Consider the following 18150-nt stretch of genomic DNA (forward strand, 5'->3'; position numbering starts at 1 on the left):
TGTCCTGAATGGTCGTGTGAGCAGCCCTGTCCATGACACGGGTGTCCCTCAGAAGCCCTAGGGTAGGTGTGCAGATTGCCGTGCCCACGACAAGCACGGGCTCTTGGGGGTGGTCTGGTGACACAAAGTGAGAGGCCATCCTATCTACATGCTGTTAACATTAACACTGGAGGATAAATGAGCTCACCTGGGCAGCGATGTAGACGGGAAAGACAGCAAAAGAGGCCTGAGGATGGAGCCATGGGGCCCTCGGAGGTCCAAACAAAGAGACACAGTTCAGAAATGAAGAGTGACCAGTGAGGGAGGAGGAACAGGGAGCTGCAAAGGGAGCTGCAGGGAGAGCTGCACGGAGAGGGTGGTGCCCTCAGAACAGGATGCTGGATGTCCAGATTTTAGAAGAACTGGGTGTTACTGAAGGAATGGGTAGTTAATGTAAGACAAAGAGGATGACCAAAAGGAGGAGGCCAAAGAAGAAAGTGAGGGATCCAGTTTTGAAATGGCCTGCTATGCAGATGTTGAAATGGCTAAAGTAGTAACAGGAAGGAAGATGAAGACGGTGAATCCGTTGCTAAACTCATCTATGAATGCAGAGGAGGACAAAAGGAGGGGGCATCTGTAGAAGGTTCAAAGAAGAAGGAAGAGGGGCGGTAAAGCCTGATGCCACATGTCTCTAGGGAGCAAAGAAAGTTTTAGGGAGGAAGAAGGCGCAATGGCCTGGAAGCAGCAATGAGAAGCACAGACAGTGCCCACTCCACCCTGACCATATGGTTTTTTTCTTTTTTTTTTTGAGTGATGACCACGTGACAGTCACTGAACTTGGCTGTGATATGCACAATACTGGCAAAAGCACAGCTACTGCAAAAGAGTTGCATCTTACAGAAGAGGAAACAGGTTAAAATATTTGCCCAGGTCAGATAGCTGTCAGTGGCAACCCACGTCCAGATGCAGAGCTCTGCTCTTACCCAGGACTCCACAGAGTCTTCTATGCAGATATCTTTAAATACTTCTAAGTAGTGTCTCAGAACAATAGAAGAAAGATGGGTTATTCACTAAGCAGTTCAGACAAATAGCTATAGGTGGGGAAAAAATAGGCTGGGAAAAAAGATTAGGCTGGTTTCCTAACAATGCTAGAAGTAAAACTACAATTTTACCAGAGGAAAAAAATAACTAAAATATGTATAACCCAGCAGGGAGAAAGGCCTTTAAAGTAAACCTCAAAAATAAGGAAGTGGTAAAGTTCTAACTACATAAAAATTATATTTCTATTTGGAAAAAAATAACATGAGACAAGTAAAAAGTAAATAACAAAACTGGGAATAATTACTCTCATTACATGTAATGAAGAATTAATACTTCTAATTTATACAGAAAAATATCAATAGAAAACACTGCAATAGAAAAGCAGGTAAAGAATGTGAACAGGTTCACAGAAAGAGAAATACTAGCGGCTGACAAACATTTGAAAAGCTGTTTTCAGCTCCCACTGAAACTTACTCCTAATTAAAGACGTGAAGTAAAAAGATACCATATTTCACTTGTCAGATCAGCAATGATGAAAAACCTCGATACTACTGAATAAAAACCCAATACTGTGGAATGTGGAGAAAGAGGAACTCTCATTCATTTTTTAGCAGCACAACAATAGATGTCATTTTGGAAAACGACTTCGGAACAGATGAAAACATAAAACACACATAACTCTGACCCACATGTGCTGTCCTAAGTATTTACTCTAGAGATACATTGGCAAAAAAAATAAAATAAAATCATGTGTGTGTTAAAACAAAATGAAACAAAAACAAAAAACCCTGGAAGCAATCTTCACAACAGCAAAAACTGAAAATCTACTTACATACACAACTTATTTTACATCAACAGAAGAAAAGCTGAATAAATCATACAGCTATATGAGTGAAGAATAAGTTGAACCTTAGTTAATATTTCATGTTTTGGCATGAAAAGATGTCTAAGATGTATCAGCAAATAAAAAGTCAGAGTACAAAAATATTTATACACTATGATCCCATTTGTGAACACACATTTAAGTTCTATACTCACAATACAATTTTTCTAGAAGAATTAAAATTTGAAAAAAAAAAAGCTGTGGATAATTGCTTTAGAATAAAGGGAATTTTATTCTCCTTTTTTTTTTTTTCCTTTCAAAGTTGTTTTTTACTCTCTGCATTCATAACTTTAAATTTTTAGAGGCTAAAGACTTTCGATACAGTACCCATGAGATGCTATACACTGAGAGAAAACAATTATTTTTATTTCGCCTCACCAAGGATTGTATCTCATAAGTATAACACATTGCAAGCTCTAAATTAAAATCCCACAAAAAGACAGCGTTTCTTTGCATTGCAGCCTCACTGAAGCAAATCCTTACAGCAGGGTCTGCTCTGAAATTCACATAGAAATCCAAGTTAGTGGAGGCTCTTCCTTCTCCATATCCTTTCTCCCTCTTCTCCATAATGAAGGAACATTTAGACTCTGTGCCCACCAGTTATCACAGCGAAATACTGCTCAAGGGAGACCCTCCCACTTACCTACAATTCCTCACACACATGCACACAGAGGGGTTCCAAAGGAATCCCTCCAGTCTTTCAATTGCCAAGTCTAGGATTGTTTTCGTAGCCGTTGCTGAACTTACAAGTTAATATTTCAAAAAGCAGTATAGCTCTGTGCAGTTAAGCTTATGCAGCCACTATAAGTGGAGGTTTTCACATGTGTGGTTTGCTTGACTTTACTATGAATAGAGGTCTTGTCCCGCTTCGATAAAGCACCTCTCTGTTTGCATGCATCGTATACTAACAGTCTGTACACTGGGAAACACAGGGATCCCTTTAGAGTTGCCCTGCAGTGAGTTATTTTGCACTTGTCTTCTCTGGGGTAAAATAAAATACACTCTTCGGCAGTGGAGACATTTGTCAAATTATAGCTACGGAACAAACTCGTTGGTTCATTGGTTATCAATTAATTGAGTATTGTTTAAAATTATCTTATTGTGATAAAAGGCATTTGGCTAATTCTGCCACCATTCCTCATTCTAAGATACCACTCATAAAAATGAAGCTGAGTCTTAGGCTTAAACTGCTCACAAAGAACCAATTGATTTACCCGACCGGATACCAAATTAGGCACAAAATGAGAAGCTTGTTATAGTAGAGGCATTACCACAGGAAAAAATAGTTTATTTAGAATAGTGAGATAAAACACATACCAATTTTAAAGACCTTAGAAAGTAATTCCTTTGGCTATGTAACTTTGTAAAGGAATAAGGTAACCTAATACACTAAGAAAAAAAAAAATCTCCAAATAGCAATACACAGTATTTTCTATTTTAAAAGTATGTATAATTGTGAATGGTCTAAATATATCAGTTAAAAGGTACAGATATTCAGGGTGGCCAAAATAGCAAGCATCAACTACATGTTGTGTTGTCCACAGGAAACCCACTTCAAACAGGAAGATTCATGTTAAAAGTAAAGGGATGGAAAAAGATATACCATGCTAACACTAATCAAAAGAAAACTGGACTAGCTATGTTAATTTCAGATAAAGCAGAATTCAAAGCAAGAAAAAAATCATCACAACAAAGAGGGCCATCACAAAATAATAAAGGATCAATTTTCCAAGACAAAACAATGCTAAACACGTAATACCCCTACAACAGAGCATCAAAATACATATGGCAAAACTGACAGAACTGCAGGGAGAAACAGACAAATCCACCACTAAAAGCTGTAGACTTTAACACCCCTTTATCAGAAATGGACAAATACAGCAGGCAGAAAATCAATAAGAACACACTTGAACTGAAGAGCACTAACAATCAACTTGATCTACTTGATAAAGAATATTCCATCCAACAACAGTAGAATACACATTCCTTTAGTTCCAAGGGAAGAGTCCAGGCCACAAACCACACCTTAAATGTAAAAACAAAGAAAAAAACAAAAATCATACAAAGTATGCCCTCATATTACAATGGAATTAAACTAGAAATTAGTAAGAGAAAGAGAGATGGAAAATCTCTAAATATCTGGAGATTAAACAGCACACTTCTAGATAACACAAGAGCCACTGGCATTTTCACCATAAATTTAAAACAAAACCACCACCAAAATGGAAAATTAGAGAAAAAATGGAAATACGGCATTATTTCATCTAGGCCATCTTTACCTGAAACCCAGGGGGAAAAAACTACATGGGTCAAATACTTCCATTTTTGTGGACCAGAGGGCCGTCTTTTATTAAGCCAATTAAGCTCTCCACAGTGGACTCTGAATACTGTCAGCAGGCCTGTCCCTCCCCATTCCCAAAACCCAGCTTCCCACCTATGGAATTCCAAGGGTAATTTGTGGATCTGCATTTTGGATAGGCCTTCAAGGTTTTCCTTTGAAGTTTCATGGGCATGATTTCTTTAATCCTCAGAAGATTCCCACAAAATAAGTAACCCTGGTACTATTCTCATTTTAGAGATGAATAAAACAGGAACGTTTACAGAGAGGTCACAGGTCTTTTTACAAATCCAGTGGGGCCTGAAGTCTTGAGCAGGATCCTGTCTCTGTTCCCACAGTCTTGCCTTCTCTGCTCAAGCACTGACCACAACCGCTGCACTAGGAGATGCTTCTGGACTCTGCCGGGCACGCTGTCCCAGTTCTGCCATGAACAGTACTCTCAGCCAGACCTGCAGGTGTACAGTATCAGGTCAGCCTGGGAGGGCAGCCCTTTAGGAGCAACGTGCGTGCCTGCATAGCTTTGTCCAGTATATTAATAATAGGAGGGTTTCTTCCTTGTTTCACTTCAACCCCACGGCAGCAAAATGTCCACTTATGATATAACGTGGATGTATTGGTTGAAATATATATAGTTAGCCAGGCACAGTGGCTCAAGCCTGTAATCCGAGCACTTTGGGAGGCCAAGGTGGGAGGACTGCTTGAGCTCAAGAATTCGAGATCAGCCTGGGCAACCTGGCAAATCCCCACCTCTACGAAAAAATATAAAAATTTGCTGGGTGTGGTGGCACACACCTGTGCTCCCAGCTATTCAGGAGGCTGAGGTGGGAGGACTGCTTGAGGCCCAGAGATCAAAGCTGTAGTGAGCCGAGATTTTACCACTGCACTCCAGCCTAAGTGACAGAGCAAGATCCTGTCTCAAAAAAAAAAAAATTATACGTATATATACACGTTATGTGTGTGTGTGTGTGTGTATCTATATATATAGACATATACACATAGATATATGTGTGTGTGTGTGTGTGGTGGGCATGTGTCTGTATACATATATTTTTGGTATATGAAGTAATAAAATTTGTGTGGACTGAGCGAGTGATTGAATTTACAACTAATTTTGTACAGAACTAAAATAATTTACTTCACTAAAAATGAAATATAACCATAATTGAAAAATAAAAAATAGAAAAAATGTCACAATCCTTAAGAGTTCTGATTCCTCTCTCTCCTCAGCACATTTTTCAAGTTTGTACATCAAAGTGTACTATTCTGCCTCACCATTGTTTTCACTTAATAATATAAACATTTCCCATGCCCACTATCTCCAAAAATCTTATCTAATTAGAGCATGATATTTACTTAACTATATTTAGATGTTTTCCATTTGAGGCTATTATTCTTTATAAAACATGAAGAAATACATTTGTGCATCAAGCATTTATTTTTCTCCACATTTAGTATCATTTCTTGGAGCTGGATTCCCCAAAGTGCAACTGTGCAAAGTAATCATACCATTGCAAATAAAAATAATGCGTCTTTCCTTAAGCCATCCTTTCACCAGTTTAGGTCTAGAAATTCATTCTTCCTGCCGAGCCAACACGATTTATATTTATTTCCTTCCTACACCCGGGCCCACTTCATCATATTAGGAAATGCACTTTAGCTACTTTCTCTTAGAATTTTTTTTTTTTTTTTTAAATAACAGTTCCATGCTTAACAAGAAAAACTTTAACCTATCTCCAAAGCTATTTATTATCACATAATGGTAGTCATAGAATTTTTTAAAAAAAATAACAGTTCCATGCTTAACAAGAAAAACTTTATCCTATCTCCAAAGCTATTTATTATCACATAATGGTAGTCGTATTTTAAATAAATTGATTTCTACATAAACAGTAGGTGTGGATAACATATAAGTCAATACCGGGAAATATTCAAATCTAATTTAAAGTCTTCCAAACTACAATTGTATAAGCTTCACAATAATTATTTTTATTAGCACCTCAGCTAAGGGTTTTTGCCATTTGAGGTCAGTTTACAGACATAGGTGGTTTTGAAAACCACCACATTGTGGTGTTTCAGTAAAAAGAAAACACAGACCTTCAGGCAGGATCCCAATGTTTCTTATTTAAAATAAAATATATATATATATATATATATAGAGAGAGAGAGAGAGAGAGAGAGAGAGAGAGAGAGAGAGAGAGAGTTCAGAGAAAAGTTCCAGAGTGAAGTTCAGCATACCACGTCCTGTGCTAGAAATTCTAAATGAGTAACACCCACGGCTTAGCTCCAGGAGCCCAGCTCACTGTACATTCACCCTATGGAAGTGCAACAAAGAAATGTCAAACTCTGAGTCTCAACTCCACTGTCAAGGACAGTTGGGAAGAGATAAAATATGGTGGCGAGGGCAGTATTTAACTCAGGGGCACATGACTTCCACAGGTCTCATCTCTCTTTATGCCAAAAACTGAAAAGTACCCTCACATCCGGTTAAATACAATTTCTATGTAACTATGCACGGAGTTTCAATCAAGTCAATAAGAGTTAAATTTTGTTGACATGTTATACGTGTTAACACCAATTCTGTTTTTTTTTTTTTTTAATACTCTAGAGCTAATACTTGTTAAAAAGCATGGGAAATTAGTTTTAGTAATTTATTTCATTTAACCCAATATAGCCAAAATATAATCATCTCAACATAGAATCCATATAACAATTATGAGTGGGTACTTTACATTCTGTTTTTCACACCCCAAACCCACTGACAGCACAGCTCAACTGGGACTGGCCAGAGTTTATGGGCTCCGGGGCCGCACAGGGCCAGTGGCTACCACAGAGGACAACCTGGCTCCAGGTCCTCGCTTCCCCTCCGCCTGTCTGCATTCTGTTTTCCCTGCTACACAAGGAAGAAGTCCTGCCTGCCTCCAGAAAGCAGCCCTTATCTGCCAGGCTAGCAGGCCACAGCTCAAGGCCCTGATCAGTCGCCTAGGCAGGCACCGTCATGCTGGTCCTCCCGAGGAAAGGCCGGATCCACTGCACATGGCCAGGGACAGAAAGAAAAACAAGGTCACTGTCAAGGAAGCAGAGCTGTAGGCCAAAGGGAGAGAGTCTCAGGAGTGATTAAAGTATTAACAGATAAGAAATGCTTCCCTCAGCCAATCAGCAGGCAGAAATTGTGCATTCCTTTCAGGAGGAGCTGCAACACGTCCTTCTGAGTCTTACTCAGGTTTTCACAGTTGACAGCACAGTACCTGGCCAAGAGCGAAGGCTACACAAATATCTATTCAGCATGTGAAAAACCCTGCACCTAAAATCCTGTGCTATTTCACAAACAGGAGAAGTGAAGAGCAGGCAACCTGATGGGACCAATAGGGCTTCCTATGTGTTCTGGTTGTTTTTACTACAGTGAAACTGGACTCAATAAAATTCCTCAAGTTTAAGAGATGAATCCCTGCCATGTGGATTCCAGAATGGTAAACTCTCCCTTGTTTCAGAAAGGGCACCCCCAACTCCGCCCCATCCCTTCCTCTCTGCAAGTCCTCACCTTCACTTATATAGTCCTCAATGTGTCGTTGAATCCCAGGTACCAAGTAGTTTTTGCCAAATGATGGATAAAAGAGCAAAAGTAAATAAATAACAACAACGATAGAAATAAAGAGTAAGATATTCATGAATATTATAGTGAATGGGTGTGGTTTTTTCTGGACTCAAAAGTCTTTGAAGGGAAAAGATGCAAATTCAGCTCAACAAATATTTATTGAGCGCCTCCTATGAGACGACTGTGTGCCGGGTGCTAGAGGGGTACAAAGACGAGGAGGACAAGACTGGGATTCCCGGCCCACAATGCACCCACACCAAACCTACTGATGGAACGCACAGGTGTGCATAGCACCACACCTGCAGCCTTGAAGCTGCATGCACATGGCTCTGGGCCTAATCCATATGGGCTCCTGCTTTGCCAGGAAGAGCAGGTAGGAGAGGCAAAGGCGGTTTATCAAGGCCTAGCACGGCCAAACCCTGCATGGGGCAGTTCTCTTGCATGTGTTATCCTGTCCATTCCTCCAGGACCTCCTCCCAGGCAGACCCTCATTTTCTCGCCTTCTCTTTCTCCAGGAGCCAGCCACGTAGCCCAGCTCTGGCACTGGGCCCTGAATACAGTCAGTCACCAAACTTTTGGAAAAGCTTGTCGCTTCCTGACAAAAATGGACAGATGCAGCTGACACCAAATCCCCCACCTCTCTCACTGCCTGAAACACAGATGTGCCACAGCTGTGGCCAACCCTTTTGCATCACGGAGCAAAGGAAAACATGCTGAGGATGGCAGAGTAGAAAGAAGAGAGAACCTGGGCTCTCAGTAACATCCCAAGCCGCTGCACCAGTGCCTGGAAGCAAGCACCTACCTTCAGTGCCTTGCTATCAAGGAAACAGAAAGCTGTTTAAGTCCTTGTTAGTAAGTGCTATGTTGCTGGCCAAACATATGCTAACATATCCAAACATAAACAAACACCACACTTGATACTGATACATATATATGTGTTGTGTGTATCGATGCATGTGTATGTGTATATGTGTGTGTGTGTGTGCGCGCACGTGTGTGTGTTGAATCATGTCTCCCCCAAAGGATATATTGAACTCCTAACCCCTGATGCTTATGAATGTGACCTTATTAAGGTGTTTGCAGATGCAATCAAGCGAAGTTGGGATCAACAGGGCTGGTCCTAATCCAACATGACTGATGTCCTCGTGAGAAGAGACGCACTCCCAGCGCAGAGACAGAGAGAAGACAGCCACATGAAGATGCAGGCAGATATTAGAGAGAATTATCTCCCTGTATTCTGGGCCTTGAACCTGCCCTTTACCTGCGGCTTGCCCACATCAGATCCTGAGGTTCCTGCCTGCTTCTGTCCTTGGATAAATGGGAAATCTTCCTCTCATATCTGGCCATTTTCACCCCTACACATGATAACGAGGGAAGTAAAGAAAGCAACTGGGGAGGGAGGAGGAGGACAGAAGCTGAAACACAGCTGGTTTCTTAGGGTCGCACGATGGACTAAAGAGATTGTTTTTTTCTTTTTCCTAATACACCTGGCCCTATCCACCACTCTGCCGGCCGCCAACGACCAGACTGGCTCCGTTTTCAGGGCCTTGGCTAGTGCTTCATTGAGACAAAAAGAAGAGAGAAAGACCCGTCACCTGTGAGTGAGATCTGTGGCAGAGCCAGCCTCATCCCGTCCACACTAGGGATTACAATCCTCTTACTTCTGCCAAGTGATTAGAAGGAAATGCACGTGTTTTAGTCAAGAGAGTTCAGATCTAAGGTGCCAACTCAGAAAGTCTCCTGGAAGCATTTTGGACGCCACTGCCCTAGACTACATCGCTCCAGTGCATACGCGACCAAGATTCGCCGCGTGGCAATCGGGGTCGCCAGAAAACTCATAGAAGGACCCGGGTGCTTCCTGACATTCTCCATCCATCAAAGAGTCAGCCCCAAGGTCTCTGCAAGCCCGCACCCTTCCCAAAGCACAGGCTCCCTCAGAGCACACAGCCTACGTTATGCCTGTGAGTGCACAACTGGCACCCTAGACCAAGGGCACGTAAGTTACTCAGAAAACGGATTCCGCAGAGACAGAGAACACAGTGACCAGGAAGGATGGCTCCTCACACACTTCACAGCACACTTAGCAGCTGCAGTTCTTCAACTCCAATACAGGAAGAAGCACAAGAATCTCTGGCCCTGGGGCCTTACCTGGCAAGCTGTTCCAAGGCACTGGCGAAAGCATCCCAGTGTTTCCTGAGAGTTCCGCCCTCGGAGGGGAGAGGGAGGCCCTCCTCTGCTGCTCCTGAGGGTTCATCCAACAATGCTGTCTCCTTAGTATCCTTCAGAACAAACCCTGCCTGGCCTGGGTCTTTGCCCCGCTCTCTGACAGCTCAGAGCGCCCCCTTCTCGACTCTCCCCAGCTCTCCAAAGCCCACCTATGCCGACTCCCGTTTCCACAATCGCTTCCTCACCAGACTCCCAGGACATGCGCTCGGATGGGCACATTCTGGAGCTTGGTCCTAACCATTCTGCATTACGTGTCTCCCTTTGCTGGATGAGGAACATCACGGGCAAAGGCCACGTCACATGCTTCCTGTGCATCACAGAGTGCCTCGGGCCCCAGGGACCCCCAGCAACATGGCCATGGAAGCCTCGCCAGCTACTATACTGGATCTCACTTACGTGGTGTCTACACAACCACGGTACCAGGATTCTTTCTCTGCATTGCGGGCCACCAGGCTACATTCTACCATCCTCACTCTTAAACCCAAGCAAAGATTCCCACCCGACTTCTCACAGTCTTGCGGTGTGTTGTTCTGTGACCTGACCTAAAGAGAGAATCTGATTTGCTCGGATCATGGTGGAGTACAGAATTTAAACTCGAATTCCATGTTTTCATTCATAATCTGTTCCAGGCTTCCCTCTTGAACCTATCTTGTATTCAATCACTTAACAAAAATCCATTCAGAAAGAGCACGATAGGCACTGAGAGAATGTAAAAGTGAGTAAGTTCCTACCTGTGCAGAGATTATAATTTAGGAGAGGAAATAAGATGGTTACATAAATCACTAAAATTAGATTAGAGAGTTTTAAATGCAACTACAGGTTCTGGGAAAAAAAAAAAAAAAAAAGTTGCTATGGAAGCACCTGGTGGGGAAAACATTTGTGCCTGGGAAGAGAAAAGAGAGAATGCAGGCACCTGGGCATGCAGGACCTGGTCTGGACCCTGTGGCTGTAACTCAGCTCCCCTTCTGCTCCCTGTGGCTCCATCTTCTCATCTGTGCAATGCCAGTGTCAGAGGAGAGCATCTCCACAGTCACCCATGTGGGTAATTTTACAGCTGGAAGGAAAGGCAGCATTTGTGATGAGCCTTCAAGAATCATTAGGAAGCTGGCACATGTATGGTGGGAGAGCATCCCAGGGCACATGTCAGCAGCTGCTGAGATCAGCCCTGGAAAGACAGGCTGGAGCCAAGGCAGGAAGAGGCTTGAACACTCAACTGCGGGCTCACAGGTAACTTGGGCAATGAGGGTTGCTGGAGGTGTCTGAATAGAGAAGTGTTAACAGACACCGACAGGCTTAGCAGATAAGCTGCTCAAGAAAGTTAAAAAAAGGCATGCGTTGATTCCAGCTACAGTGCATTTCCATTTCAGTGACTGTTTGAACTTGAGGAGAAAGTCCCCTCATGCAGACATCTGAGTATTTCTGTGAAGGGGAACACTCCCTACACCCAGGAGCCAAATGGGGACATGAGGAAGTGCTGCTGCCTCCCTGTCAGGCTCCCTTTTGTTCAGAGGATACAGACAGGCCTCACTGAAGAGGCTGTAGCAGGGGTCAAACAGGTGGTACACACATCGGAGAGTTCACTCTGGAATGCTGGAAACTTACAGAAGAGGGTGCAGACCAGTCAATCATGGAGGGTGCACAGAGGGGACTCCTGCAACCCACCAGATCACCAGCCAGGTGGCACACCCTGGAATCTGAGACACACTATGAAAAAGCGGGTTGGCCGGGCGCGGTGGCTCATGCCTGTAATCCCAGCACTTTGGGAGGCCGAGGCAGGCGGACCATGAGGTCAGGAGATCCACACCAACCTGGCTAACACCGTGAAACCCCGTCTCTACTAAAAATACAAAAAAAATTAGCCAGGCATGGTGACAGGCGCCTGTAGTCCCAGCTACTCAGGAGGCTGAGGCAGGAGAATGGCGTGAACCTGGGAGGCGGAGCTTGCAGTGAGCCAAGATCGCGCCACTGCACTCCAGCCTGGGCGACAGAGCGAGACTCCATCTCAAAAAAAAAAAAAAAAGAAAAGAAAAGAAAGAAAGAAAGAAAAAGAAAAAGAAGAAAAAGCGGGCAGGTCCCCTCTGCATGGCTCGCAGGAGGCAGTCGAGCTTGCTGCATTCTGCACTCCCCTGCCCTCCAGAGGACCTTCACACACCACACATCAACAATAAACATGCCCTGCTCCAAAGAATTACCTGAAAGCCGTTCTTGGGAAACCTAAATAGTATTCCCAGGAACACAATGTTGTAAGAGATGTGCACAGTCCTAGGACAGATACAAAAGCCCGTTTAACCAGTAAAAGACTCTGACAACATCCACTTTCAGGACTTGGAACCCTTCCCTTTTGCTCCCACAGGCTCCCACAGGCAGAAGCCCCCAGAGCCTGCACTGCCATATCCAGCACCTGCGCTGGGCTAATGTCTAGTTCAGAGGTTCCCAGTCGCTGGCCCCAGGCGACTATGGGTCACTCGGAAGACATGGGAGCAAAGTGACTGACTGTAAAAACAATGGTCGCTATGGGTGGTTTCCCGGATCTTTCCCTGAACTCACTCTCCCACCAGGTAGAACTGGAGAAGGAAGAAAGGAAATGGAGAGAACACAGAGAAAGAGGCTCCAAAACAAAACAGTGAAAACGAAAATGCAGCGATGGGAGCTTCCAGGAGATGCCAGTAATGAAAGCGGCTGTGTCACACACAGAAATCTAGGTCCAAACAGCTCAGAGACCACCAGCCACCCTAAAAAGGCCAGTGGTAAGACAGCTGGGGAGCTTGGCCCTGTGTGCTGGTCCTAAGTTCCCTGTCCACCCCAGGCTGCTTCTTGCTGTTCCCAGGCCCAGACTGTGACCTTGACCCTCTAATTTGCCTAGCTAACTCTGACCTGTCCCTCCCATCCCAGACCAGCAGCATCGCCCCAGCAAGCAGCCTCCCTGCCACCCGGGGCTGACCAAGGCATCCTCCTATGAGTCCCACTGCACTCTGCCCTGACCTCCCATGCTGCCCTGACACCACTGTTCAAACTGTCTGTTAACGTTTGAGCCTCCCGCTCCCTAGACGACAGCCTCCTCAAGGTCATGGGATCTGTCCTTATCTGCAGGCCTCTGGGTTCAAAGCCAGGATTCAAAATTGACGGTGTGTGACCTTGGATAACATCCCTGCTCCCTGCGTCACTCTGCTCCTCTGTCAGCTAGGGACGGCCACCTATGCCTGTGCTATGGGGCTGTGTGAGAACTGAATCCACAATCCAAGCAAAACCATGAAAGTCAGGCAAACGCATAATGAATATTAACCACCACCTCCTCCACCTCAGGCCAAACACACGTGAGATGATAAAATACTGGTTGACACACTTCATACCATCAAGGAGCTTGCTTTTGTCTGGAACACTGCATCCAGCTTATAAGCCTGCTCCTTAGAGAAAGGCCATCTTCCAGTTCTACAGAACATCCAGGAAGCAAGCACCTTTAAATTCAGGTCTTGGGTGATGCGTGGAGTGGAGCAAGGTGAAGGCAATGAGCCTCCCTCCTCAAAGCTTCATTTCTCACCATTTCACTGTGGAAAAAAGCCACTCTTCTGAAAGTTAAAATATTTTCTCTTGGGAAACAAACAAACAGAACCTTACGAATGGTTGTACCTGGTGAGTCGTCCTGTAATATTTATTCTCCTGGAAAAAAAAAAAAATATGATCCAACAGTACATTTTTATTTCTGGATCTTGGAAAATATTTAGGCCAACACCTCAGTTTTATCCTCAAAACACTGGAGCCATCCAGGGAGGTTAAGACGCTGGCCCAGGGCCAGACAGCTGGGTCAGGAAATTGGAATAAGCTCTATTCTTCAGCCCCACTACCCAGCAGGTCTGTGAGCAGTGACTTCAATTTAATTTCTTCATCGAATTCAGAAAGGGGATTCATATGTTTCAGTAATGCAGAAACAACGGAGAAAAGAGGCTGGTCTTGGAAAAGATTACTTCTTAAAGAAAAGAAAGGCACCTTCAACTTCATTCTTGGATCTCAAAGTTAGAAAATTCCCCAGAGAAAATACGAAGAGTCCCTCTTCCTTAGAAGCATCCCATTCCATTCCCCACCTCTGGGCTGCCTCTGAGATCCCACATCCTGGGAAGCCAGGGGTTCCTCGCTTGGCAGTTCCCTGGGAGAGTCTGAGGGCTCAGTACCATCCTGAGTGGTTCCAGACCACCCAACACACAGGCCAGCGAGCACAGCTTCATCCACTATTGCAAGTGAGGTGTGGGGAAAAAAGGCACAGCAGACAGAACCAGAAAAGCTGATGCCAGGGCTGGACCAGCCACAGCTTATCGTGTGGCCTGGGCTACCTGACCCCTCCTCTCCAAGCTACAAGGTTCCCATGGTTACAATGAGGGTTCGTAGGGCAGATGGGTGCTGGCCCACCTGGTTCTGTGACTGTCAGTCTCCAAGGGCAGGCTTCCTTTCCATGTCTACCCCCAGAGGGAAAGGCTTCTAGGAGGGAGAAATGTGAACAAAAGTAGGCAGTGGGGCCACATGGTGGACCACAGGGGAAAAAAAACTTCTCAGAGGCAGGCAACGTGGCTTGTAGCTCCCGGCCCTGCTGCTGCCTGCCAGAGTGGCACGTCTACCCCTGAACCTCAGCAGCTTCAGCCAAACAGTGTGAGGTCCCTTCAAAGTCCCAAACCACACTGAATCCCCAGGAGACGTGACTTACTCTAGTAACAGTCTGGATACAGGGATTACCAACTACCAAGCTGAGGGCACTGGAATCTATTTATAAAATACATACATTTTACAATGCTCTTTGAGTTTCCCAAATCCTCATGGCACAGATGACCTGGGGGTGCCTGCATCATGCAATTGAGCTTGCCCTTCATTATTTCCTCTTCCAGAGTTCCTGACATCAGAATCAGGGCCTCTTTAAAAACACAAACTGCAAAAATCAAATTGCACTGGGTCTGGAAAATTTCCATCCCATTAAAATTGGGTTATTTGCACCCATTTTCTCATGAGGTCCTCAATCCATGCACAACCTTCGATGCCTGATGCAGGTGAAGGTCCACAGCCAGTGGGGGTCTGACTCTGAAGCCACAGTAGGCACACAGCACCGTGCCTTCCCTTCCACTCAACACTGTGGCAATCACTCTGGAGCAGGGCTCAGATCACTCTCCTCCTCCAAAACCATCAATGGCTCCCACTGACACAGAGTCAAACCCAAAGTCTTGGCCTAGAATTCAAAGATTTCACGATATATCCTCATTCGACCCCTCTAGTCACATTTCCTTTGCACACTTTAAAAATAAAAACAAAAACGTAAAAGGCACTAGAAAAGTGCAAAAAACGAAGTTCCCTAATCTCAGTACTGGAGAAGAGAATACAATCAAAAAGGCTGTTGTCTCCTTTGGAGCCACTGGGTGAACCCCCTGGGAAAGTTCACGGTGGCCCTCCCCCTTCCTTTGCTGGAGCAGCTCTCTCTGGACAGAGGCCCTTCCTGCCACCTTGGACCTGCCCCACCTGCAAGCTTTGACTCAGACACCCCCTCCCTTGCAAAGCCACCCTGACTCCTAGGGACTCCCACAGCTCCACAGGCGCCTACACCAACTTACTTTCTGCCTGGCATTCCATTTACAAATGCATCTTAGGTGCCAGGATCAACTCTTAACCCCCAACCCCAGCCCCATTCACTGGGGCATGTCCTCCTTCCATCTCCCAGGCCTCACTACGGGAAGTGCTTTCTTCCCAGTCTCCCAGTGCAGGAGCCAGACCCCCTCTCACCGCAGGGCAGCAGGGATCCACCGGGGATAGTTTCTTGGGGCCCTGTCTCACTCCTCTGTTACCCCCGCCTTGACCCTGCAGGAGGCAGCACAGGGTATTTGTTCAAAGGTTTTAAAAAATTATTCTTGGCTAGAAAAAAGACCACGAACTTTGGAGTGGACATCCTGAGACCTGCCTACGAAGACCATTAGGGTAAAGAAGTCACCCCTTCACCCCAGAACCAGGAAGCCTCCAGGATGGCATAAGCGACCAAACAGCTGGGAGCCAAGCACAGTGCAGGCGGCTTGGGGGCGGCGGCCGGAGGCTGGGGTGGGTAAGACCCGCAGGGAACTCCGGGGCTTGGGCGGCGGCTCATTCCCCGGGAAAGGGCTCGCGGTGGGTACTGCGGACAGTAGTGGCTGGGGACCCCGCGCGCAGGGGATGTGCAGGGCGTCCTCTTGGCCAGTTCCGACCTTCCCCGCCGGTGGCGGTGCCCCGGGCGCGTAGTCCTTTCCCAGACCTGCTCTTGGGGCCGAGGCTCCAGCCCCAGGGTCTGCGGGCGGGGCCCCGAACTGTGAAAGCCTCCGCCGGCAGATCGCCCGCGGGACCCTGGCCCGGGGCGCCCTGATCCCGCGCCGCAGCGCAGACCCGCGACAGCGCAGCGCAAGCAGGGGGCCGCCAGGTCCCTAAGCGCCCACTGCGCTGAGGCGCGGGCGCCACCAGCGAGAGGTAGGGCAGGACAGGGGCAGGAGCAGAGCACGGACGAGAGCAGGGACATGGGCAGGGCAGGGCGGGCGTCCTCTGCACCGAGCCCGCGAGTCCCCGCCAGGGACGCTGCCCCCCGCCCGCTGCCACCCGGCGCCCGGGCAGGACCCAGCGGGGCAGGCGCGGCCGCAAGCCCCTAGCACCAAGGCCGGCACCGCAGTGCCGCGTCCCGCCCTCCCCGCTCCGCGGCCGGCCCGGGAGATGCCGACACAAAGGGGACGCGCGTCACCCTACCTGGGCCTGCTCGTCCGCGGCGCGCGGCTCCGACGGCTCCGCCCGGTACCGGCTGCGGGGTGCCGGGTGCCCGCCGTTTGCCGCCCGCGCCTCCCCGCGCCCGCGCACCCCGCACAGCCCGCTCTGCAACGCCGGCCCTGCTGCCTCCCGCCTGCCGAGAGCCCGCGCGGGGAGAGGCGGCGGCGCAGGCGGGGCGCGAGCGCGCACAGAGGCCGGGCACGCGGCAGGCTCGGCCCCGCCCCCGCCCCGAGCCGCACAGCGCCCCCTGCCGCCCGCCTGCGCCCGCCCGAGGCCGGGAGCCGCCCCGCAGGCCCCTAGGACAGGCTCCGAGACCACGAGGGGCTGCGGAGACCGCCTGCGCACGCTAACATGAAAATGCTACTCCTGCTTTAGTGGCCTCCAGAAGACACTCCCCTGATTCCCACACCGAGGGAACACATAATAGCAAGCTAGGAAAGAAGGGGTGACCCAGCCCAGCGCTCTAAACCAGGGCGCGAACCGGCGTTAAGCTGCGCAGCTGCGCCCTGGGCTCTGGTCCCGCTCGGCTGCAGACCCCACCGGAGCCAGCACCTGCGTCCCAGACCCTTGGTGGGGGTGGGGGGGCTGTGAGATGAGCCCAGAGCCTTCCTGAGCCAACCCTCGCAAGGAAAGTCTGTCTGTTCATCCCACTACCTGCTTGTCTAGAAGGATGGGAAGAGAGGGCCCGCCCCCCGGGTGGTCCCAAAAGGTGGAATGGACATCTGGTATCCAAGCATAGCAATTTCTTTCTTTTTCTTAAGGTATCTAGCTTGTTAGAATCTAAGATCTGCGAAGGTATTAATAGAATTCCTGTATCTTCTGCCACTCCCCATAGGAGCTTCAAGTTACACAAATGTTAAATTATATGTCAGATGTGCATATATGAACAAAACCTACGAGTATGCATGAAATAACACCTTCTTCAATATAAAGATTCTTTTTTCTGCAATATTAAACGGAAACCCCACTAGAACATCGTTTTTCCTTAATAGCAGACCCTCCACACTGTGTGGTCTAAATGCAAGCTTTACCACCTACTAGCCATTAAGCAAGTTACTTAACGTTTTCGTGCTTCCATTTTCTTATGTGGAAAATGAGGTGGCAATAGTATGTATGAGTTCTTGGGAGACATTAAACAAGTCAAATAGGCTGAGCACCATGGCTTACACCTGTAAGCCCAGCACTTTGGGAGGCCAAGGCAGGAGGATTGCTTGAGCCCAGGAGTTCAAGGCTGAAGTGAGCTGTGTTTGCATCACTGCACTCCAGCCTGCGCAACAGAGTAAGACATTGTCTTTCAATAAATAGATAGTCAAATTAAATATAACTGGCAAACTAAAGCAA

General features: G+C 47.0%; 1 protein-coding gene across 3 annotated transcripts in view; it reads right to left on the minus strand.

Moving 5' to 3' along the window:
* Window positions 1-17002, minus strand: part of RNF144A (ring finger protein 144A) — a 158406-nt gene extending 141404 nt beyond the window's left edge. The window contains exon 1 of one of the 3 annotated variants that reach the window (XM_030921262.1): window positions 16792-17002. The gene's annotated coding sequence lies outside the window, so the exon portion shown is untranslated. The remainder of the gene's footprint in view (window positions 1-16791) is intronic. The other 2 variants (XM_030921267.1, XM_030921265.1) reach the window with 2 other exon arrangements.
* Window positions 17003-18150: the final 1148 nt, after the last annotated feature.

This window comes from Rhinopithecus roxellana, chromosome 17 (assembly GCF_007565055.1).
Source record: "Rhinopithecus roxellana isolate Shanxi Qingling chromosome 17, ASM756505v1, whole genome shotgun sequence".
In the NCBI taxonomy this organism is placed as follows: domain Eukaryota; kingdom Metazoa; phylum Chordata; class Mammalia; order Primates; family Cercopithecidae; genus Rhinopithecus; species Rhinopithecus roxellana.